Source organism: Myotis lucifugus, unplaced genomic scaffold (assembly GCF_000147115.1).
Source record: "Myotis lucifugus unplaced genomic scaffold, Myoluc2.0 scaffold_96, whole genome shotgun sequence".
In the NCBI taxonomy this organism is placed as follows: domain Eukaryota; kingdom Metazoa; phylum Chordata; class Mammalia; order Chiroptera; family Vespertilionidae; genus Myotis; species Myotis lucifugus.
This window is the reverse complement of record NW_005871144.1, coordinates 2149196-2175709: the sequence shown is the minus strand read 5'-3', so window position 1 is coordinate 2175709 and position 26514 is coordinate 2149196.

Below are 26514 nucleotides of genomic sequence, written 5' to 3'. Positions count from 1 at the left end.
TCCTCTAAGATCAGGAACAAGTTAATACCCACTTTCACCAACTTTATCCAACATAATTTTGAATTTCTGAGCAATAGAAATTAGCCAGGAAAAAGAAATAAAAAGGTATCCAAATTGTAAAGAAAATAGTAAAACTGTCACTAGTTGTGGAAAACATAATTTTATATGTATAAAACCTAAAAAACTCAATAAAAAAAAACCTGTTAAAACTAATAACAAATTCAATAATGTTGCAAGGTACAAAATCAATATACAAAAATCTGTTATGTTTCTGTCTCCTAACAAAAACTATCAGACAGAAAAATTTTAAAAACCATCCCATTTGGAATTGCATCAAAAATAATGAAGTACCTAAAAGTAAATTTAACCAATGATGTGAGAGACCTGTATAATGAAACCTCTAGGACTCTGATGAAAGAAATTGAAGATAAAAATAAATAAATAAAAATTTGTGCTCATGCATGGATTGGAAGAATTAATATTGTTAAAACGTTTAATATGACACAAAGCAATCTGTATATTCAATGTAACCCTATCAAAATTCCAATGATATTTTTCACAGAAATAGAACAAACAATAATAAAATTTGTATGAAACCACAAAAGACTCTCAAACTTGAGAAAGAAAAACAGAGATGAGGCATCATACTCCCTGATTTCAAACTACATTATAAAGCTACTAGAGGCCCGGTGCATGGATTTGTGCACTGGTGGGATTCCTCAGCCTCGCCTGCAGGGATAGGGCTGAATTGGCTCTCTGCCATCCCCCTAGGGGTCCCAGAGTGCAAGAGGGCACTCTGCAAAGTTGCTGTTGCTCGGCAAATCCTGTGTTGAGCGTCTGCCCCCTGGTGGTCAGTGTGCATCATAGCTACTGGCCAGTCAGCCACTTAACCTGTCACTTAGGTTTTTATATATAGAGATAGTATTTAAAACAGTAGGGTATTGGCAAAAAGAAAAAATAGATTAATGGAGCAGAATATAAAGCCAGAAATAAACTCACAAATTTATGGTCAGTTATTTTAAAACAAAGTAGGCAAGAATATACAATAAACAAAGGACAGTCTCTGCAATAAATATGTTGGGAAAACTGAATAACTGCATTCAAAAGAACGAAACTAGACTAATATTTTACATCATTCACAAAAATGTCAAAATGAATTAAAAACGTGAATCTCTATATATAAAAGCCTAAGCGACCATTACGGCAGAATGACTGGAACAGCCACTGACCACCAGGGGCAGATGCTCAACACAGGAGCTGCCCCCAGCCCGCAGGCCCTGATTGTGGATGGGGCCTGCCAGCCAACCGCCTGGTCTTTCCCCCCAGCCAGCAGGCCCTGATTGCCTGATTGGGGCCAGGCCCCCAGGCTGGGACAGAGAACCAGGGGTAGGTGGCAGCAGATGTGGCTCCTTTCCCAGAGGGGCCAAGGGCAGGCTACCTCCTTGGGGCTGGTGGCCAACCTCAAAGTCCCTCCCCCCATCACTCCCCCAAGCTGGCAGGCCTCAATCAGCCCACCACCCACCCACTGTGGTGGCTGTAGGCCCTTCCCCCTGGCTGGCAGGCCCCAAACACCTGATCACCTGATGGGAAATCGGGGGTGGGTGGTGGTAGATGCAGGCAGCGAGGGAAGGAGGAAGGGGGGAGGTGGAGAGGCAGGAAATCATGTGGTAGGATGTGCGGGCAGTGAGGGAAGGAGGTGGGGAGGCGGGGATGCTGGGAAGCTTGGAACCTCATTGGCCCTGATCACTGGCCAGGCCTAGGGACCCCACCCATGCACAAATTTTGTGCACTGGGCCTCTAGTGTAAGTTATAAAACTCCAAGAAGGAAGTGTAGGTGGTAAACTCATTGACAGTGGACTTGACAATGATTTATTTTGGATCCGACTCCAAAGCAAAGGTAAAAAGACAAAGGTAAATTAGTGTGACCGCATCAAAAAACATCTGTACAGCAAAGGAAATCATCAACAAAATGAGAGGACAACTTATTGAATTGAAGAAATATTTTCAAATAATACATCTAATAAATGATTAATGTGCAAAAGTATATAAATAATTCTATATCAAAGCAAATTAATAAATGGCAGAGGATCTTAATGGACATTTTTTCAAAGAACAGTTACAGATGAGCAACAGGCACATGAAAAGATGCTCAACATCACTAATCATCAGGAAAATGCAAATCAAAACCACAATGAGCTATCACCGCACACTTGTGAGGATTACTGTTATGAAAAAGACAAGAAATGATAAGTGCTGCTGCTGATGTGAATGGAGTAAAGAGAACAATTGTGCACTGTTGGTGGAAATGTAAACTGGTGCAGCCAGTGTGAAAAACAGTATAGAGCTTCCTCAAAAATTTAAACATAGAACTACCTTCTGATCCAACGATTTTACTTCTGGGTATTTATTCAAAGACATCTAAAACACTAACTTGAAAAAAATATGCTCCCCTATATTCATTGCAGCATTATTTATAACAGCCAAGATGTGGAAACCACCTGTGTCCTTTGATAGAAGAGTAGATTTAGAAATTGTGATATAATGAAATACTACTCAGCCAGAAAAAGAAGGAAAATCTTGCCATTGCAACAACATGGATGGGCCTTGAGAGTATTATACTAAGTGAAATAAGTTAGGCAGGGAAAGACAAATACTATATATTTTTGCTTACATGTGGAATCTAAAAAGTAAAACAAACAAAATCTATAGATACGGAAAACTGAGGGAAGGGCGGTTGGGAGGTGGATGAAATGGGTCAAAAGGTAAGAAGTACAAACTATTTATAAAATAAATGTCACAGGGATACAATGTATAGCGTGGTGATGGTAGCCACTAATATTGTATTGCATATTTGAAAGTCACTGAGTAAATCTCATCATAATTTCTTTTTTTTTACTTTACTTGGTGATGGATGATAACTAGATAGTGTGATTTTGCAATATACAGGGTGGGACAAAAGTAAGTTTATAGTTGTGAGTACTTGAAACACAGAGTTTATTATTGTATTATTATTTATTAATTATTGTATTATTTTCCATGCAAATAAATGTAAAACTACTTTTGTCCCATTCTGTTCAAATATAGAATCATTATATTGTACACCTGAAACTAATATTATGTTACGTGTCAATTGTAGTTCAATAAAAAAAGAATGCTGTGATATTAAAAATAATAAAAATAAATATATTTTTGAAACTTCTGCATAGAGGTTATGTTGCCAAAACAAAAATTTTGAGACCAAGGTGTATGTATTATTAACAAAGATGTCTTTACTACCTTGAAATATTTCATGGAGAACATTACTTATTATAGAAGATATTTATTACAGTCTTGCTGGCAGGTATGTTTACCTAGCTTTTGATAGATTTACTCTTTTATGCTTTACAGTGCTCCTTGTTACATAGGCTTCTTTACTAATAAAAAATTTCATGCATTTATATAAAGAATCTGAATGGTAAATACTGATGGAAATTCATTTGATCTTCATTAGGTCTACAATAATTATGTTATGCTGTTATTGGTATGCATCAAATATGAATGCATTTCAAATTATGTGTTGAATGCTGCTGATTTGTTTATTTTAGACCATTAATGAACTGTCATTTGATCATTTCCAGCCAAAAATTTGCTAGAAATAAAAGTGATAGGTATACTTCAGGAATACACAGATGGATTGAGGACTGTCGGGCTAAATGTGTATCTGACTTACACAGTCCTGGAAGATTTAGCCTGGCTCTAAGAGGTAAAATTTAATGCAAGTCCTTATTTTTCGCACTGACAGGACTACAGTGCTATTTTTATGTTTGAACATATGAGTCTGAGAACAAACAGGGAAAGCTAAAAACTATCCAACAAAAGGCTAGTACAGTATTTCAAAAATTAGATGAAAATAAACTATTGTTTTACACAAGAGAAAACTTACAAGGTACATATCAGCTGAAATTATTTATTCAATCAAGCAAGCAATTAAATATGCAGAGAATAATAAAATTAAAATTCCCAGATTTTTGTAGTCTGATATCATGGAGATTTGTCTGTTGTGTGTGTGTTTGTTTAATGTGTTAAGTGAGGGAGCTGTCACTGCTCCAATGCCATTGCTGGAGTTGGAAATGGCCTGTTATCCCCTCCTACAGCTGGAAGCAACTGGCCACATTAATTGTCCTTTCCTTCTCCTGTATTTTATATATTTTCCTCTCTCATTGTTCTCCACATTATATCAACACTAGAAGCCCAATGCACGAAATTGGTGCAAGAGTATGCCTTCCTTCTCCCGGCTGCCTGCACCAGCTTTCCTCTGGGACCCGGGACCCAGGACCCGGAACCTAGGCTTCTCTCCAGCACCAGGACCCAGGCTTCCCTCCGGCTGCCTGCAGGCACCGGGGACCTGGGCTTCCCTTGCAGCCCTGGCTTCGTCTGAAGGTCCTCCTGAAGGACGTCTGGTCTAATTAACATATTACACTTTTAATATTATAGATATCCAAATTCCTCTCATCTTATACAGCTACTGACCCATCCCATGACCTACCAGACCTAAGACTCTAATTTCTCACTTAACCATTTACCCTTCCTCACTCTAACCCTGTCTACCAATACTCCCCTGACCTTTGACGTATGACATTCATCTATGATCTTCCATCCTTCCTTTTTGGCTTTTTAGTGGCATGTGATGAAGTAGAGCACTCCAACCTTTTTGAATCTCATTGTACTCCTCCCTCCACTCCATATATTTTTATCTTTACATTTGCTCTGTAACACCTGAAGGAAGAACATTTAGAAAAAGGGAACAGCCCAGCCACTTGCAGTTGCCCACAGATATATATGCCTTTGCATACTTCTGTGCCTTTGCATATACTAATCCTTCCTTCTAGAAACCAGCTGTGCCTTCTTTATACATTAACTTTTATTTCCCTTTTCAAAATTAAGTTATAGTATTTAAGCTTGGGAGCTTTCTGGCTTTTTGGTATGATGATTTAAATGTCCCTATGCTGTGTTCTCAGAAAACCCATGACTTCCTCTTTCCCCAAAATACAATAAGATGCTCATCTATCCCTTTATTATATTGTGAGTTTCTGGAGGACAGGAGTCAAGCCTCAGTAACATGTATCTTCCAGTACAGTGCATGGCACAGAGTGGGCTCTGAAGTAAGTGAACTGGAAGTTAGACTTTTATATTTTCTTGTTATTCCTTCTCTTGTCACATATTTCTTAACATCAGTATTTAAAAACAAGGAAAAAAGACAGTTTCTAGTTAAGCTTCTCTGCAAATTTTTATTAAATAAACTGATTAGATCGTGTCATGCATCTCACATTACAGTAGGTGTGCACATTTAACATGTCTATTTTCAATCAACACACTTTTCCTTTGTAACCTTGAAATTACCTTTTACAATCTTGTTTGCACAGATGTTCTTGCTTAAAATTAGTTTGATTTGTATATAAAACCACTGCACCCAGGATGAATTTGCTTTGTTTGTTTGTTTGTTTGTTACCACTGGAGATAACAGACTTGGTAACAGAAGCTCAAGGAGGAGGAGAAACTCTGTGAAGACCTATTTCTGTGTTCCACATGTCAATCTGCACTAAACCTCTATAGATGTGTCTGTGTGTCTGTGTGTGTGCTTGTGTGTGTGCCTGTGTGTGTGTGTGTGTGTGTGTGTGTGTGTCTGTGTGTGCCTGTGTGTGTGCCTGTGTGTGTGTGTGTGTGTGTGTGTGTGTGTGTGTGTTTCCCTTGAGGAATTGATCATAGCAACCCAACTCCAGAATTCAGTTGAGAAAATATAAACTCAGCAATTCTTTTATTGAAATACCAATACTCCATAGAGTCATATGAAAATTAACCCAGTTTTACTTCACAGTGCTATTATTTTCACCCATATCCTATTGCCTATGCAAAGGGCTTCCTAGGGTGACAGAAGTCTCTAAAATACCAAAGCACAAAAATATATTTAGGTAATAAAATGCTATTACAGTAGACTACCTTGGCTCCAGTCTATTTTGACTGTCTTTAACTGTAAACATGTCACAGATATCCTCGAATTGCAAATACTGGGCTGTCTTTAATAAAACACAAGAGTCTAGAGTCTTATAGTTCATGGACGAAGAAGCAAAGCAATTTACAGATTCATTGACTTGAACCCCATACCTTTACACAGCAGATGAAAAATAATAGAGGAAATTCATAAGCATTTTGGTTTTAGTATGACGACATAGAATTTCATAAATGTTATTTTGACTGTTTCCCTGATAGTAATTGTATACAAAGAAAATTGTTTTCATGAAGTAGTTTTTGTACATTATGGCTGCTAAGAATGTACTTCTACTTATCATATTTGGCCCAAACTACCTAATCTGCAGGAAAACCATCAGCCACTATTCTACTCATTCATCTTACTCTGAAATTTTGAGAAAAGCTTTTCACAGATCTTTCCCTGGTTGGACTTAGTTCCTGTGTTTTGTTTCACAAGCTTCTCAAACATTACTTTTTTTTTTTACCTGTTTTTGCTTCCAGGATTTCTTCAGGTTCCACCCTGTCCCATTCTTGTTCATCTGCCAAACATTAGGTTTGTAAATAAAATTAGTAATAAGAAACCATGATTCAAAACCTTGAGAAACTCTAGAAGCACATTCTTAAGTTTAAGTTGTTGACATAAATGGAAATTTTCCTTTTATTTTGGTTACAAAAAGCTCTTCTTTCCTTTCTTTTTCACCTTTCATATAATTTTCACATTTTATATTATTTATCTCTCTCCTCTCTTATCAAAAGATCACCAGCTCCCTGGTTCACTCTCAAGAATGCCCTCACCAGCCCATCACCAGCATTTCCCTCACTATTGAATATCCAAAACCAAATGTGTTTACTGTTTGCTCTCCCTGGAATCTTAAAACTTTGTGTATATAGGGCTTTTATTGGTTATACACAATCATGGATCTGATTGATTGCTTTATTAGGGATTTTTAACAGCTTCAGTGAAGCACTTGAATAAGATGTTTCATCAAACAATACCATGTGGCAACACGTACTGTTGTTTGTTTGTGCATTGTAATTTTGGCTCTCGTTTTGGCATGTATTAATCACCCTGCTTTTGTGTTCTTGACTTATGTGCCCACACCTGCATTTCTGCCATCATAAGTAGCTTAAAGAAGTGGCTAGTCTTATCCCAACCTGCATTTAAGATCTATTGTCATCAACATGCCAGCACCTACATTAGACATTGGAAGGCACTGGTTCTATCGATAAACTTAAATGACATTTAAAAATAATAAACTTCATTTCTAAAGGTACCTCCCTGGTGCTTGTGAACAAACATCCAGCTATATCATTTAAATGCAATGTGCACTCATGGACAGGGACAACAGTGTGGTGGTGGCAATTGGGAGGGGGTGGGGGAAGTGGAAAAGGGTATAAGGAGATAAATGATGATGGAAAAATCAACTAAAATAAAATGCAATGTATTAAGATTTCTCTTGATTCATTATTTAATGAAATTATACTTAATACTCACTAGAGTACAGTTTCAGGTTTTAAACAGCTCTTAGAAGGTATGTTTTACAACATTGCAGTTATAAAAACTCAAGAGCACATGCACCAGGAGATGAAGACAAATAATAAGCAGAAGCACTCAGCCTGTTGAGGCTGCCTGGGCTTCACCAACCCCGAGAGTTCCTGTTGCCATGTCTGAAAGCTGGAAAACACCCAGAAGGAATTGAGCTTGAGCTACGGGCTTCTCAGGTGAGGCCCCTGAGCAACTGGTGACAGCTTATCTGCAGCAGCACCATCCGTGTTTCCACAGAGCTGCCTGCTAATGAGACCAGGAGATGGCTGTGCTGGGAATTTACACCAGCACTGGGAGGATGCTTTCTCAGAGGCTGTTCCAATATCATTTTCAGGAAGGGTCTTAGCCCACTTGATCATGAGCACGTTAGGAGGATTAGAACTCTGGAGCTGTTATAAGACGTTGCCCAGGGTGATGGTGTGTGGGAAGGATCATGCAGCCATGGGAGGTATGCATCTGATGGTTCAGGTTAACAGTGACAATGATGAGGAATCAGGCAGTAACCCAGAGTTAATTTTTCTTCATAGGTAGAATCAAATGCTGCACCTAAGTAGTGTTTAGAAAGACCTGGAGCACTAAGTATGCATTCTTTGTGCATCAGGATAGCAAGTGCTTCTGTGGCTGATTCTATGAACACATGCAGAATAATAAAAATAAATGCATACGTTGATTTTAAATTCACCCAGAAAGGAAATCAAACCAGCCAAATAAGAGACTTTGATTAGTTAGAGGAGGAAACACAGATCACTGAATCACACTGAATGGCAGTATAATAGTCTTTTCACTTTTTAAAAGCTTAAAGTTAGGTGAGAAAGTAATTTGTCAGTAAACATCTTTAGAACTAAAGTGGTTTGTAGCTGAGACTGCCAATAAAACTTTTCTAAATGGAGTTGTTTTATTTTTAACAAAATGATTGATTTCTGGGTTTACTTTTATAGTAATTAATCTGACCGGGCTTATCAGTTTAGGCGAGTCTCCCTGCTCTCAAAATTTAAGTATCTTGGATAATTTTTAAAGTCTTTTTAATCTGAAGTAAGATCTAAGGCTAAACAAACAAACAAAAATTGCAGATATTTCAATAAATGCTATTATAATGTCTGGTTTCATTTCCCTTGACAAATGTATTTTTTTGTTAATCTGATTATAAGCGAATTCTGAGTGAAAACTTCTGCATAACTCAATTATCTAATTGTAACAATACCTGCTATTTATATAGAAATTTACACTTTTTGAGAAACAGACATTCCCATGCATTATCTCATTGCTAGTTCTTTTTTAAAACAAGACATGTATATTGGACTTCTTTTTGTTCCAAGATCTTAGATCAGAGATGCACAGGGCTGGCACTCACTGAGTGATTGCTGAATGAGTGAATGACAGAGTCTATGTTGTTGTTTTTTTCCATTAATTTTTTATTTTATTTTATTGCTTAAAGCATTACAAAGGGTATTACATATATGTCCTTTTTTCCCCCCGCCCTTGACAATACCCCGGCTTCCCCTACCCCCCAGTGTCTTATGTCCATTGGTTATGCTCATATGCATGCATACAAGTCCTTCGGTTGATCTCTTACCCCCCTCCCTCCTGCCCCCCAACCCTCCCCGGCCTTCCCGTTGCAGTTTGACAATCTGTGTGAGGCAGCTCTGCCTCTGTATCTATTATTGTTCAAAAGTTTATAATGGTCTCTATTATCCATGAATGAGTGAGTTTTGGGTAAAATTGTAAATGTTATGTGATATTTACGAAGTTTTATTTGATATTTAAGGATTTTGAAATGTGGAGCTTTCTGTCAGTGAACTCATAATAGCTGGGTTAAACATTTTAGTTGACAAAGAACTTCCCTTCCTTGACCCTTCTTGGGGTTGGCATGGCTCGGATCCAAAGGGCAATGGCATATGCTTGATCCAGATGAGTGAGCTTTCAAAAAGGCATGTGTTTCTTTCTTTTTCATGTGTAGATTCTGGCACAGAGAAGATACACGTTACATGTATTATTTAAATAATAGGTAAGATTGTAATATTCACAAAGAGATTAATGACCCAAATCATCATTACAATTTTTTGTAACTTTGGGAGTAGTTAATTTTCTATGGTGGGAAAACTGATGAATAAAATGAACAATTCAAGAGTGACAAATATCTATCAATATGATAGATAAAAACTTTTTTTTTCAGAGGAAACATGTTTGGCTGGGGTGGAAGTCCATTGGCATTGATCAAATGCAGTTTTAGTGGAGACAGTGTTTCTACTATCCAAGACCCAGAGCACAAACATTGAGATGGTAACTGGTCACCTGTGAGGTCTACCTAAAAGCGAAAGGCTTGCAGTCAATGTGCTTATAAGAAATATGCTCTACTTCTATCTAGTGACCTACACTTGATAAAGTACCTTCACTCACATGATGTTCTTTGAACCTCAAAGCAGTTATGTGAGGGCTAGGGTGGTTATGCTGTGATTCCCGTCATATAGACCCCAATGAGAAAAAGTGACTTTGGAACTTCTGGACCCACACTCATTGCTTTGGCTTTTGTATGGGCTTATGCGCTGCTGTTTTGCTTTGTTATTTTTGGTTGAGTGTGTTCTTGCTAAGGGTAAAGGTTTGTGTCCAAGTAGTCTTTCTAAGATATAGAACATTGTCAAGTGCTTGGTGTGTTGAAAGAAAAGTTATAATGGTCTTTCTGAAGAGGACTTATTTTTTATTAAATTCCTGTTATTTGCATAACCTGTAGAAGGACCACATCAACTGGCTTAAGTATTTATTCCAGAGTAGGTCCAACATCCACATTTGCTTTCATTGCAATACACTCAATTCACAAAATGGATAATAGGAATGGACTCATACAAATACACCGAACTTATTTTTGACAAATGTGCAAAAATTCATTGGGAAATAAGGATAGTTGTTTCAAACAATAGTGCTAAAACAATTGGACATCACTAGCTATAAAAATGAACTTCAACCTAAACCTCTACCTTCTATAAACATTAACTCTAAGTAGATCAGAGCTCTAAATATAAAACTGTAAACCTTTAAGAAGATAACATAGGAAAAAGCCTTTATGACCTGATGCTAAGCAGACGTTTGTTAGATATGACACCAAAAACATGAACTATAAAGGAAAAGGAATGGATAAATTGGATTTCAAAAAAAATGTAACACTTCTGTCCTGAAAAGATTATGGTCAGAGGATAAAAAGTCAGCCATCAAATTCTTTAATCTCAACAATAAGGAGATACAACAACGCCATTAGAAAAATGAGCAAAAGATTGAAACTTTACCACAGAAGATATACAGGTGGTGAAGAGATGTTCAGCATCGCTAGTCATTGGGAAAACGCAGGTTACAACCACAGGGAGAATATATTACACACATATTAGAATGGCTGATATAAAAAGTACTTCTAATACAAAAGTGTGTTGACAAGCGTCTGGAGAAACTTGAGGATTTAAAATGTTGGAGTCACTATGGAAATTCTGGTAGTTCCTTAGAAAGTTAAACATATATCTGCCATATGATCCAGCATTTGCACTCTTGGGTATGTATCGTAGAAACGTGAACATTTATATTTACACGAACACCTGTATGTGAATGTTCTTAACAGTTTTATTTGTTGCAGCCCCCAAAATGAAACAACCCAGGTGCCCTTCACTGAGTGAATGGTTAAACTAACATCAGTCCTTTCATACCATAGAATATGACTAAGCAAAAAATAAAAATAAAAAAAAGAATGATGACTTATTGATAGATGCAACAATTTAGAATATTGCAAGAGCATTTATACTGGGAGAAAAAAAAGCCAATATCAAAATGTCACATCCTCAAAATATAAAATCATACAAATGGAGAACTTCTTAGTGGTTGACAGAGGTTAGGGAAAGAAAAGGAGGGTGTGACTATAAAAGTATAGCATATGGAAAATTGTTTGTGGTAATGGAATCTTTTCATACTATCTTGATTGTGGTGATGGTTATTTAAATCTATACATGTGATAAAATGTCTTAGAATTATATGCCAAACTATTAAAAAATGAGTGCATGAAACAATTGATAAGTCTGAGTAAGAACTATTAGGCATATTAATTGTATTGTGCCAATACTGATTTCCTGATTTTGATAATGCACTATAGCTGGGTAGGAAGTCACCATCAGGAGAAGCATGGTGACAGGTTCATCTGATCTCTTCTGTGCTATTTCTGCCACTTCTTGTAAGTCTAAAATTATGTTTAAAGTTTAAAAATGAGAGAATTTTCCACTACTTTATGGACTTCAAGTCCAAGAAAAAAGACCAATAGATTAAATTCTTGGATTAAAGCTTCAATTCTTCAAATGGTAAAAAAAATTTAACTTAAAAAGAAAGATCTTGGGACCAATGTGAAAGGAAGAAGAAATTAAATAGTAAAGTGAAATTTAAGTAGCACTTTAAATATGTTTTATTCATTCATTCATTTAAAAAACAAGAGGCAGAATAACATGAGGATGGGAATCTCGGTGCCGGGGTTTGAATACTGGCTCTGCCATATAATAGCTGTGTGAACTTTGGCAAAGTTTTGATCTTCTGTACTGCTGTGTTCTTGTCTGTAAAATAGGGAGAATAATAGAACCAAGCTGTTAGTTTTATTATAACTAAATGTATTAGTATATATTAGAAGAGTGTAAGGTATGAAATATTGTCTAAGCATCAACTATTACTACTATTATGGGTTCTTTTATTGAAAGTTTACTTTATTCAAGGTAATTTATTACAACACACAGAAGATAAAAAGATGATTTAGTCAACGTTCTATGTCCTTGAGGACCTTACAGTTTAGCAGACCAGGATGAAAATCGACAGCACAAGTGAAAAGCATGAAATCCTATATACATAAGAGACAATCAAATATGATATCCAAGAAAGGAAACCTAGCTCATCATGTTGGGGAAATTAGGGAGGATTTGTTTGAAGAGGGGACGTTGAACGGGGCTTGAAGACCTGAGCTGATTCCACACGTTGCCAGGAAAAACATCTCAGACAGTAGGAAGCACTTGGCCAAAAACAAGAGGAAGTAGAGTGCAGACTCCAGAAACAGCCTCCAGTTGGACTTGTGTACAGACTAGAAAGTAGTGAGACACTGATTAGCAACACCAAAAAGCATATTTAAAAGGAATAATGGCAACACTGAGCACCAGAATAAAGAGGTGGGAAAGATTATCCTTTCACTGAGAGTGACTTCCAAAGCTGTAATAACATCACATCTTCTGAATTCTCTTCCTTAGCACAGCACAGATCCAGCTACAGCGCAGTCATGCTGACCTCGGCCCTGGCAGGATGTCCATGTGAGGATACTAAGGCTTGGAAAAACGCCGAGATACTTCTCTTTCTTAATGACATCTTTGCTCTCCCTGGTGAATGTGTGAGGGAGAGAGCTAATACCATTTTTCTTGCCTGGATTTGTTCCACTTGCTCACCTTGAAAAAATTTGTCTAAATTATTGTAACTGGCAATTGTATTGCTCAGATGATTGGCAGGGAAAACATAACAGTGTTTGCAGGCCCTGGAAAGCAACCTTTGATTAGAGCTGTTAACACCTATCTATTGTTGTGGCATTGATTCAACCCCATTTAGCTTTGAAGGGGTTGGTGGCTGTGTAATCTTCACAGAATCCTGGCTTTGCATTTTGGACTGCAAACAGGGCAATTTCTAGAGGATGCCTTAGAGACAAGATTTGTTTTCTAAGACTGTTTTGAAATGTCCCTCTGGAGCAAAAACGAAAAACAAACCAAAAAAAAATGGTTCATTAGAAGGAGAGTAAAAGTTTAAGCCCTTGGATAATTAAGAGGCCATATAGGGAATGCTTTCATATTTTCAAATGAAAATCAGTGTTCACCTGTGACCAGCTTTGATAAAAATGAGAAGTTTACGCTGATACCCAATTTGTATATTGCACTGTAGGCAAAGGAATATTTTCATTATCTATATTCAAAGGACTGACTGCATGCCAGGGATACACTATGCACTATATCAAATGCAGAATTAGATGAAGTCCCTACGCAGGACACCTATAATTTAAGTGCTATTTCCCTAAGCAATGTCCCAAAAGGAAAATAACGTCTTGCATTTGCTGCCCAGGATTCTGTCCTATCTCCTTTCACTTCTTGTCTATGCATTCTCCTTCACACCACCCAAAACTCGACACTTTTTATATAAAACCGGAAACTGGAGAAAGTGATTTGTTTAAGCACCATTGTTAGTTTCCTTTATTTTGTATTTTTTAAAAGCAAAGGTTTTTCTGACAAAGTATTGTCTAGGCTTATGTCCCAACTGAATAATTATGCAAGGTGCTTTCACTAATCCATAGGGAAAAAATATACCAGGTAGTAAAAATCCATCATTTTCTCTCTATTGCCACCCTTTATTACATGTTCAACTTTTAATTTCTATTTTTTTACCTTAATGGCTCAGAAATATTATCATTTATTCCACTTTGAAAACTGTTGTAAACCCTTTAATGGTGAATTAGAAAACATATCAGAACTACATAAGATGATCTGAAATGCCTGTTTCTGAAAGTTCTTTATTCTTCTACTCCAAACCATGTAATGGCTTGTTCTTTTGAAAGTTTCCCAAATCTGACACAGGAACAATAGTATAAATTTATATACTGTTGTAGCAAAGGACAGTCTTAGTAGCTATTTTATTGTTTTATTGATGGATGGATAGATTATTATCTATCACACACATACACACATATAGTGCTAAAATTTTTAAAATGTATTCAAGCCAGACTTTTGTATTTCCTATTATTGCCCAATATTGCTTTCTCTTGTCATGAGCCACTGGTAGAATCCGAGGACACTGAGCAACACACTCCCCTAACCAGATATTGAATTGTGAGTAAGTGATCAAAGGTTAAGGGAAAACCTGGCCGCCTTTGATCTCCTTCATGAGTTATGGCAGGCTGGTATCTTTTGTCCACCTCCAAGGGTTCTAAAGCCTTGAGGAAATGTATATGGATTCAATGGAGGGAAAAGTTGAAGGAGGCAAAATTGTAAACTACTTTTTCAAGAACTAAACAGAAAAAATAAGATGATTATATGGTTCAACAAAACTGTATGAAAATAATCTGAAAGTTAAAATAACCAGGGAGAACAAAGTAAACTTCTTTTAAGCCAAAGTGAATAGGAAGTTAACACATACCCAAAAGTATTTTTCATTATATATATACCCATTTTACTCCCTTTTCTTAAATGAATAATGAAGAAATATGATTTTGCCATCTATATATATAAGACCCTAATATGCAAATAGACCAAATGGCGGAACAACTGGCTGCTATGATGTGCACTGACCACCAGGGGGCACGCGTGGGACATAGCGGGTGTCAGCAGCAGGTGGCAGAGTGCAGAACATGGCGGGCGTTGGCTGCGGTGGGATGGTGGAGCAGGTGAGCAGGGTCACCAGACCAAGGCAGGGCACCAGTCACTGTCATCAGGGTGAGCCTCTGGTGGTTACTGAAAATTCTTTGCTTCTACGCATCGTGGTCCTGCTGTCCTGCTCACACCTGCAGCTGGCACCAGAGCCGCTGTTCACACCCGCTGGCAGTGCCAGCCCAATCGCTCCACTGGTGCGAGTGGGACTGGTGCTGTCAGCTCATAGGAGCAGTGGTGGCCGGAGCCGGGCTTCAGTCAGACAGGACTGGGGACCATGGCAGGTGGGGCTGGGCAAGGGCACAGAGGATGGGCCAAGACCCACCTTTGTGCCCATGGTGGCCCACAGTTCCTTTCAAGGAGCATGAATTCGTGCACTGGGCCCCTAGTTTGTTTTATAATATGTGACCACATTCCCCCAAAGTTGAATTTTAGCTCCTCTCACTTATTTTCCCCCAGTTAGGTTCATTCTAAAAGGAACAGTGTTTATTTATCTTTAGTTATTTCCTGCTCCTTTGCATCAAATCTTGATGATCCACCTTGATATGTGAAGCCACCAGTACAATTTCTGTTTTCTTGCTCTTAAATCAAACTTTTCTTCCCTTTCCTTGCCCTTCATGAATAACTGCAGGTCTGTGATACTGCTCTTCAGACATATCAATCAAATCTCCTCAAAAAATTACAAACATCTCCAGTCAAATTCCTACCTGTATCCCCTGCAGATTTTACTTTGCCTCTTAGCTGTGGCTGTTAAATCTGTATCATCACAATTTCTGAAATATATTATGTGCTTTATGCACTCTCAAATGTCCTCTTTAAGGTGTCTCTTTGGAAGTCCTTGCCTCCTTTCTCTTTTATCACCGCTTTATTTCCAGGATTTATTCTTAATTAGAGAAAAAAAACCTACATTTGACAGGACAAATTAAAGAAGCTTGAATTTAGGTCCCTGAATTGATTACAGTGGGGCAGCGCTGAGGCACAGAACCAGGTGATTCCCACAGCCTCCCACCCCCCTGCTTCACTCTTCACATGACCCTTACCTGATGGAAATAGCCCTAAATTGGCACAGAAAGATGGAGCGCCATTCAGCACTGTAAACCATTTACATGTGTGTGTACATGTATGTATTATCCATAGACAAGACATAAATTCTAAAATTTATATAAAATAATATATAGACACTGTATTCCTAAAATTTGGGTTTTAAAAATACCTAATTTTGTATGTTTGCTTATTTTTTATCTAATGAAATAAATCGCTATAGACACAGAGAAGGCTCCCACGTTTCCATTTCTTGCCTCACCTCCAAATAACAGATCACCTGAAATTCCTCTATATATTTTCCACTGCATGTGCCCATATCAATATATAGCCAATAGATAGATTACATTTTTAAAATCTTCTTTATGACCAGGCATTGTGAGAAAAGTTACAACACAACAAATTGGGAGAAGATATTTGCAATGTAATTAAACAACAACAAAATCTCTCAAATAATAAAAAAAGAATTACACAACCTTAGAACAAGAGAGCTCATAGACGATGGCAGGCGTCAGAAGTTCTCAATGCTCCCCGCACAGGCTGTGGGGTCTTATTGACCCGATTGTGGGAGGGGGCTGTTTGAAACCTCTACAAATGGAGATGCACAAGTGTCAGTGCTGGCACTTCACCATTCATGCCATCACCCTGCATTATCATTCCTGTTGTTAAGAAGAAAAAACTCAATTCTGATCAACAAAACTTTAAAGATTTCAAATTTAAAGGCAATTACTCTGTAAGGATCTTCTAGAATATACCAGCCTGGGATCTCTTGAAATTTGCAAGGGACTCTGCGTTACTTAATTCCTGATGTTATTTGACTATTACTTTGTTTAACAATTAGGTTTGTCCATTTTGTTTTGCAGTAAGATGGGTATAATGACATGATACCTGTTCACAAGAAGGACAAAAATATGCTTGAAATACTGCAGGTGCTTTAACAGAAGAAGGCAGCATACATTTATTATTATATCCCTTATGTATAACTGGGAATTAATGATAATGGCATAAAATGTATTTATAATAATTATGAAATTAAAATCTTATGTATAGAGTTAAGAAAATACTATACTGTATGGCAAAAAATGTTTTAGATGTATGCACATATCTCTAAAAAGAGAAAAAGGGAAGACTGCTTTATGCTGTTTCTCTCTCTCTCTCATCCCCAGGGAACTCTTTAAATGAATAATGACAATTAAGAGAACATTGAAATATATTTCCCCCCCAAAACCAATTTTTAAAAAAGGAAAGAAAGGCTAGTCAGTTGCAGAAAGTTTTCCCGTGGTTGTGTTACTTATCGTAATTATCATTGGTTCACCTATACTTTTGATTAGTTATTGTTATGACTAACAATTAGCATAGTATTAGTTATTGTTTTTTTATTATATATTCATATGTGTTAGTTCATTTATTCCTAGAAACAGATGCCAAGGCATGTTAAGATACTTGGGGGTGGGGAAAGTGTCTAGGAAAGATACAGGGAGGGAAGTAGTAGGCATTGGCAGAAGGAGTTGCACACTATGTCATCTGACGTGTAAAAAAGAAAGAGGATAGGAAGGAAGAGTGCCACATAGCTTTAAAGATCTGTTGGCCCAGACAATGGGGAGAGCGCAAAGCAACACTAAAGAATATGACCTTTGACTCTTGACCCTGGGTAAATCTGAACAGTGAGCAGTGAGGGTATTGTTGAGAATCAAACTACATTCAAGGACACCACATTCACGGGAGAAGAGTGGGTGAGTCACAGTGTTGTATCAAGAAGCGAGGCTGCTGTGGCAAGCTGACTCTAAAATATTCCCTAAAGATAATCTCTAGCTCCTAATATTTATGACTTTATGTCATTGTCCCTGTGAACAGGACCTGTGACTTGCTTCTAGCTATGGAATAAAGCAACAGTGCTGGATATGACTTCTGTAATTAGGTTAGATATTCATCTTGCTAGCAGACTTTCTCTCTTACAGGTCCCGATAGAGTTGTCTTATTGAAAAGATCCATGTGGTAAGGAAATAAGGTGATCTCCCACCAACAACTAAGAATTCAAGCTATTGCCCTTGCCTGTGTTGCTCAGTGGTTAGATTGCTGGTCTACCCAAGAAAGGGTCTCAGGGTTCAATTTCCAGTCAAAGGTACATGCCTGGGTTGAAGGTTCAATCCCCCCACCCCGAGTTGGGGCACGTGCTAGAGGTGCAACCAATCAATGTGTCTTAGACATGGATGTCTCTCTCATTTTCTCTTCCTCTCTCTCTCTCTCTCCCTTCTACTCTGCCTAAAAATCAATAGAAAAAATATATTGCAGTGAGGATTAACAAAGAACAAAACAAAAAAAGAATTTAGGCTCTCAATCCAACAGCACTGAAGGGACTGGAATTCTGCCAACCATCATATGAGCTTGGCAGTGGATCCTTCCCCAGCAAACCTTCAGATGAGATCCAGCCCAGGCTGACACCTCAATTGCATCTATGCCCAGGTTTCCAATCCACAGAAAATTAGAAATAATAAATGTACCTTATTTTAAGCCATTACATTTCTGGTAAAATAGCCCAAAAATATAGGGGAAATGTGTATAAGTTATATCAGGTAGATACATATTTTGGAACTGTATATAATTAACTTTTTAAATGAATTTTGAAATATTTGTGGTATCCTTTAAACTTTTTAAGTTTCTATTGATTATTATTTCATATTCATTTCAGTACTAAATCAATGACTAGTTCTTAGCTAGTAAGTAAAATCTGAATAAAGTGCCTGGTACATAACATGTTCTCAGCAATGGTGGCTATCATTTCACCATGGGGAAAATACTCAAAATTAAGTTTACAACAAATTACTAGTAGTACACACTTCCTTTTCCTATAGTTTACCTTGATGTAATATAATGTTATTCCCTATCCCTTAATTGCCCTTATGTTCCACAACAAATTGAATTTAACAGCATGAAAAATCTTAGATGTCATAGGAATCTCAGTGAGTATGAAGTAAAAAGTCTACTGATATAAATTATCCTTAGACAATAAAGTCACCTATTTACAGAGTGGAATTAACCTAGTGATTATGTAGCAAATATTCAGAGAGACAGGACTTATGAGTTGTGTGTGTTAAATATTGCATTACCGTTTTTATTTCTACAAATCCAAATTTGCCTCAATGTACTGAAGGCAACATGCTACCTCCAGTTCAGCATAGCTTCCTGCAATATAGGGAAATGAGTCACTCATAGGAGAATTTGGCATTCTTGCAGTGCAAATCCATTCTTTTATCTTGATAGCAGGTGTTAATGTAAATTCACTGCACACTTTTGGAAAAGGGGAAAAAGCTAAGGGTTTGGACTGTTTGCAAATTGCTTGTTATTATACCTCTTTAAACCACTCTCTTTGACTGCATGAGGCTTTGATAGCTCATCCAGTTGCAATAGCAAGAGCGTAATGCTGCAGGCATGAGGCGATTGGGGGCAGTGTGTTATTGACAGAATCTCCTGAATGATGATTTATTATGAACATCAATGGGAACAACACTTGTTCTTTCTAGAAAGCCTGTTTGTTCCTTTTGCCTCACCTTGGAGGAGCACACTGCCCAGAACTAAGACTGTTTGAGCTGTGCTATTTAGCCTTCTCTACAACTGCAGCATTTCTACACAGGTTAGAGATTTTTTCTGGTCTCTATTTTGATGACTTACCAATCATTTGGAATTGTGACATGCCCAGAAATCTCTAAAAGCAATACCATTTGGCAAGAAATAGATAAAAAAAACAAACACAAGAAAGAATCTCCATGATAAAAAAACAGTTTGTTTTGGTCTCATAGTTGGTTTCCCAAAAGAAATAGGAGATGCTTATAACAGATTGTATTCACACAAATTCTATGCTAGAAAACAAAGAATCTTATGTATCATGTGAATTACAGGCTGGCTAAAACACACAACTGATTATCACATATTAAATAGCACTGGACACACCACCTCCCTTGACTAGGGCCTGGCCATTTTGTACATCACGTATATTTGCAAACATTTATTTTTCTCATCTTAAATCAATTAGGTAAATGTTTCACAAGAAATACTGTTTCTCTTGAGATGCACATCCTGGCCCTCATTTTTAAGTAAATTGAGGTATTATTCATTGGAATTTTAAATAATAAAACAAAATATATTATTTAAAATTAAAAATGACAGTTGCTTTAAACCAGTAAGAGAGACAATGCTAATGCAAACTTTAAGTAATGCATTAAAAAGCCATAACTTATGCTGTAAGTTAGACTTCACATGGTTTGTGACAGATATATATATATATATATCTCCTATCTAATAAAGACTGAATACGCAAATTGACCATCACTTTGCGACAAAGATGGTGGCACCCACAGCCAATGAGGGAATATGCAAATTGATGCGACAAAGATGGCGGTGGCCTGGCAAGGATGCTTGTGTCATCGCCATGGCGACGATGCAGGCATTTTGCCTCGCCCCAGCAGCTCTGGGCCTCTGGGCAGTGCATGTGCACAGTTGTGGAGCAGTTAGGGCAGGGCAGGACGCTTGCTATGAGGGGGTTCGGGGGGTGGAAGGAGCTGCAGGAGGGTGGCAGGGCCGGAGTGAATGCAGAAGGCGGAAGGCGGCGGCCAGAGTAAAGGCCAGCAGCCAGGGTAAGGAAGGCCTATTCTTGCAAGAATCTTCCTCCATTGGGTCTCTAATATATATATATATATATTTGTATACATGTGTATGTATGTCTATACTGTACATACATACACATGTACACATAAATAGACACACTACTGGTTTTTTCCTTTACTTTATATTTCACCAAAATAGAAAATTCTAAATTACATTACAGTTCAATAGAAATATTAGCAATAAGTCAATGTCTTCTTCAAGGAATGCTGATTATTCAGGTCTAACATTGACTAAGAATCATAGAACAATTTCTCATTCAAACTACTTACAGAATTTTGTCAGATGCTATTTTAAAAATATATTACATTTAAAAGAACCTGGACATTATTGAATGATAGTAGTGGAAGAATCTCCAAACCACTAGTTGGTTGAATTCAACTCTGTAAAGTATGTCTTTCTTATTTTTACAACATTTAGATGTGTCTTTTTAATGTATTCTATACGACCAAATGATTGTATAGTCAAGCTTCAGATTATGTATCACTGAGACATGCAACTTTGGCAAGTCACTTATCATCATTTTTTTTGAAAGAAAGCAGTTTCAAATATTATCAACCTTCTCGTGAGGAACTTTCCATCAATAGCTAGTGTAATTCAATAAGAAAAATAACAGTCTTGTGCTTATTGCCCAACTATTAGGGCAATCATATGTATCTTGATAATACATATAATGTCCAGTTTTTATCAACATTGAATGAAGATTTAATGCAAATTGCTGACTAGCAAACTCTTCACTGTGAATCAAGCTATGTATGTATTGTTATTGAGGAGCAACCTTTGCTACTTTCAAAGTGATACCCTTCCTTTCCACATATGCAATTTATGTGCCAGTAGTAGATTTCCCAGTCTTCATTATGACATACAAATAACCTTAACCACACAAAATAACTTTTATCCTCATTCATGGGTTAAAACTCATGAAGGAAAGAAGAAATCATCAAGCACTGCCCCTGATGTGCACTATCCATTGGGCAAGGGATGATTCATAAATGCAAATCACTGCTTTCTCCCAAATGTAACATCAAATATCTTTTCATAGGTTGTAGTACTATGGTTTCTTTTTTTTCCCTTGGTGGTCAGGAGCTTTAGTGTTTCTTAAGGCTTGCCCACATTCCTTCATATTGAGGAGAGAATGTTCATCCTACTTATTCCCAAAGGCATTGCATGTTTTGTACCAAAATGTCATGCCAAAGCGATGCCCAGTCACAGCACCATCAAATCTGGGAGGTGCTCAGAAAGAGCAAAGTAAAAGAAGACGACAGAAACAACCAAACAAACATTAAGCAGTGAGCAGCTAAGTGGAATCATTCATTAAAAAAATCTGTTCTCAGATTGTGTGCAAAACAAGATTGAGTTTAAAAAATACTGCCATTTCATTTTCCAGTATGATTCAACATGGCAAAATGAAAGTTTTAAGGTGCAACTGTATAAAAGATCTAAATAAATTTTGCTGTTTTGACCTTTCGGATGTTCCTTTTACACAATTTCATTCTTCATGCTTTCCTCTATTTTAGCTTTAGGGGGATGTAACAGAACGTAAACCATCAAACCACAAAATATGCAAACACTCCAGAAGTACAGTTTCTGCAAAGCTTGATCTAGCCATCATCTTTCTCAAATTGAATTCTAAAGGTTAAAAAGAACTCAGTACTGAGACTTGGAAAGAAAGAGGAAAGATGTAACTTTAGGGAGCTTTGAGACTCCCCTTCTACTAGTATTGTGTTTTAATAACCCGATTTTGTTATACATTTACTGTTCTTTATCTTCAGGCTCTGGGAGTTCTGCTTTTGAACAAAATAAGTTTATAATGACAAATAAAAACAAATGTGTTCACAGAGGTGTGTGTGTGTGTGTGTGTGTGTGTATGTTGTGTGTGTGTGTGTTTTCCATTTTCCCAAAGTTAGCCATCATCAGGGAGTGAGTTTGGAATCTTTAGACTCATCTGTCTTTCACAAAAGCAACAAAATACATCTCTATCTAAAGCCATTGCTGCCAAAATAAATTCACTCCAGGCAGTAGGTTTTTCAGTAGATAATAAACTGGATAAATTAGTTGCCAGAGTCTCTATGTTAAGAAACCCAGATGGCAACACAGATCAAAACACTGAATGGCTAGAAGGCATGGTAACAAATACAAGCAGAGAAGGTCTCCGCCTGCTTTTCTTACAATATCATCAAAGACATAAGGGTCTTTGAACTTTGGAGGGAAAATGTAGACCAAAAAAGGAATTATTACAGTGGGTGTTATCTACCTTTCCCCCCTCTTGATTGCACTGTTGTTTTCACAGAAACTGAGATCAGAGAGGTGCAAAATACTATACTTCAAACTGAAGTGTGAATACAGCAACACATCAGCGATTAAAATCAAAATGAAAATCTGTCTAGTAATGATAATCCTCACTCTCCACTTTAACCCAGTGTTCAGATTTGTTTAGACATTTCCTTTCACTTTCTTTGCCTCCAATATTTTGGAGAAATGTTACTGAATAGTTAAAATCTCTCGCCATCATACAGCAGGAAAGAAGAATGCAGCAAATTACAAAAATCAAAAACCAAAATAAAAATACTACAGACTCAGAAGAATGCATCCACATAAATATCCACTAAGCTGTTGCCATCCTCCAGCATTATAAATAAACCATGTTGCTCGTATGGATTGAAAACAAAAATGCTATTCCACTTATTGAATATTCCAATGGTCAGCTAATATTTGCACCATAATCCCCTTACTAGCTAAAAGGAAGCCAAATAACAGATTAATCTCACACAAAAACAATGGCTCTATTATCTTTGTTGTCTCTTGGATTGTGAAGCAGATCCCAGCAGATGTTTCCATTTCTGCACAGCGCAGACTTCGGTATAAGCCATAGCATCAAGCGCTCTCTATTTGCCACGATGTTTTTCTTTTGACTCTTTGATTGGAATGATATTATTATTATGCTCACTTAGTATGTACTGAGCACCCACAGGAGTGCATTGCACAGCTGCATAATGCAAAAAGACAGCCACAATGCTATACAGAGATTTGATTTTTAAAAAAATAACAAAACTCCCTTTACTCACATTAAATAGGTCATTACCTAAGAAATGCTTTATTTGTTTTAGTCCTGCATGGTTACCTATTTGACAAAATTAGATCAATTTTTAATGACTCCATTAAATTGCAATGTCTCCATTCAGAAAACGGACCAAATAAAATCCATTCTTTAGGTAGTTAAAAAGCATGAAAATAAAACTTGACAGAATGCTCAGTCATTTCTGTCTGATTGCAGACAGAAATAAGAAAGTCATGTAGTTAAAATCCAGATGTTATGATTTTTAAGAAAATGTTTTTCTTCCCAGGGTACCATATTTTAAAGGTATATATAAAATCACAGCAAAGGGCAAATATTGCTCTGAATGTTCTCAGAGAACCATGTGCCATATAAGCAACAAAGGCATATTGTACATCTGAGTTGACAGCAGGCCTTGGGAACAACCTAGGAACTACAAATTCAAGGACTTCTCCTTATATGCAGGCACTGTAAGTAAGGCTATTTATCAGAAACTGGAGCACTCAGATAACTATCATCTCATCTATCATTAGTGAAATCAGCAACACTTGACTTTCAGGTACATTCTTAGACTGTAGAATTTACTTATTCTCATGTTTGAAAATTTAAGACAGTGTCTTGTGTGTGCCTAGGCAGTGTGTATTGTGAAAACTGGCCTTAGACAACTTATACTAGTGGTGGGAAGGTAAACTTGACCAACATTTTCAGTCTGGAATTTTAAAATATTTTAAATGACTCAGAAATATTCATATTATTTAACCCAGAGAACCAACTTCATTTGTTCAGTATAGACTTTATTCAGTTATCTAAACAATTATTCTAAACACTATGTTTGCCACTGAGCTAACTGCTAGCTATTCAGTGGGTAGAGATAAACATAATAATGTGAAAATATATTGTTTCTACTTTCACAGGCCTTATAGTCTAGTAAGAAAGGCGGAACTTAGATGAAAAATACAGACACACAGAATTGCAAGCACTGATAGAACAATGGAGGAAACAGATAAGATATTATAAAAGCATAACATTATAACTAGGAAGTCAAGCTAATTTAAGGGACCCCCCTCCCCCAAGGCAGGGTCTTCCCAGGCTCCACCTACAACTTCTTCCAATTAATGTGTCTAAGTCCTTTCACTACAACTCTTCTTGAACCTCATTAAGATCAGGGGAGGGGGCTGGAGGACTGGGTGAAAAAGGTGAAGGGATTGAGAAGCACAGAGTGGTAGTTACCAAATAGTGATGGGAATGTAAAGTACAACATAGGGAATATAGCCAATAATATTATAATAAATGTGCACTGTGCCAGGTAGGTACTGGAAATAGCAGGGGGATCACTTTGTAAAGTATATGATTGTCTAACCACTATGCTTACACCTAAAACAAATACAAAATAATATTGAATATAAACTGTAATTGAAAAAAAATTTAATGTAAAAACATAAAAAATAAAAAGATCAAGTTGATTGTATAGTCTCCTTTCTTCCAAATACACCAGCCCTTTTTATTATCTTTCCTAATTGTCTCACTTATGCTTCATGATGTGTTGCTTCAATATGTCTTGGAACAATACCCTAATTCCCTGTCCCTCTGTCTTTTGGTTGTCCCCCTCTGACAAATTCCACACAGAACTCCTTGCCTGCTGCTCAGCTCTGAATGAAGCTGGAGGAAGACCCATGTAGATTGGAACCCCTGTCCATGTGATCACAAAACTCTAACGGACCCTTAAAAGTATCTGCTTGTCCTGCTTCATTTTAAACCTTCCCTCTCATTTCAAATCCTCCTCTACCTTTCTACCATTGCACATTAAATTCATCTGCTCCTTCAAAAGAAAAAGAAATGAAACCATTATATTCAATGGGTAAATTTTTCTTTCCAAACCTGCACAATGGAGGCTATGTTGTATTTCTCACTACCTGTTGTTATAAAAGAGAGTTTCTTCTTCCTATTTAAGGCTAATTCTCCTGCCATTTTCTCAGGAGTGAACTTTTTCCCTCTTGATATTTCACTTATTTCTCTCAAAGCCATTTCCCACACCTCCATTAAAAAACAAATTCCAACTTGACTATACATTTCCTTTGGTTATATCTCTCTCATCCACTCAGAGGTAAAGAGGTAATCTTTTGAAGCATTGTTTAGAATTGATGCTCTCCAATTTCATGCTTCTTATGTTTTGGATAATAGTCTTCTCTCTTGGCTTCCATGGCACTGTATATATTTTATTTTTCACTCAACTATCTGTTTGTGAATTTTCTGTCTCCTGTGGAAAATTTTTTCTGCCTAGCCATTTAACATTGGGGTTTCATAATACCCAATAGGGTTCTCTTCTCTTCTCTTCTCTTCTCTTCTCTTCTCTTCTCTTCTCTTCTCTTCTCTTCTCTTCTCTTCTCTTCTCTTCTCTTCTCTTCCCTTCCCTTCCCTTCCCTTCCCTCCCCTCCCCTCCCCTCCCCTCCCCTCCCCTCCCCTCCCCTCCCCCCACTATGGAGAACAGTATGGAATTTCCTCAAAAGTTAAAAATGGAACTCCCATTTGACCCAGTAATCCCACTTATAGGACTATATCCCAAGAAACCAGAAACACCAATCAGAAAAGATATATGCATCCCCATGTTCATAGCAGCACCATTTACAATAGCTAAGTTTTGGAAACAGCCTAAGTGCCCATCAGCAGATGAGTGGATTAGAAAACTGTGGTACACAATAGAATACTATGCTGCTGTAAAAAAAAAGGGATTTTTTTTTTTTTACCATTTGCAACAGCATGGATGGAACTGGAAAGCATTATGCTAAGCGAAATAAACCAGTCAG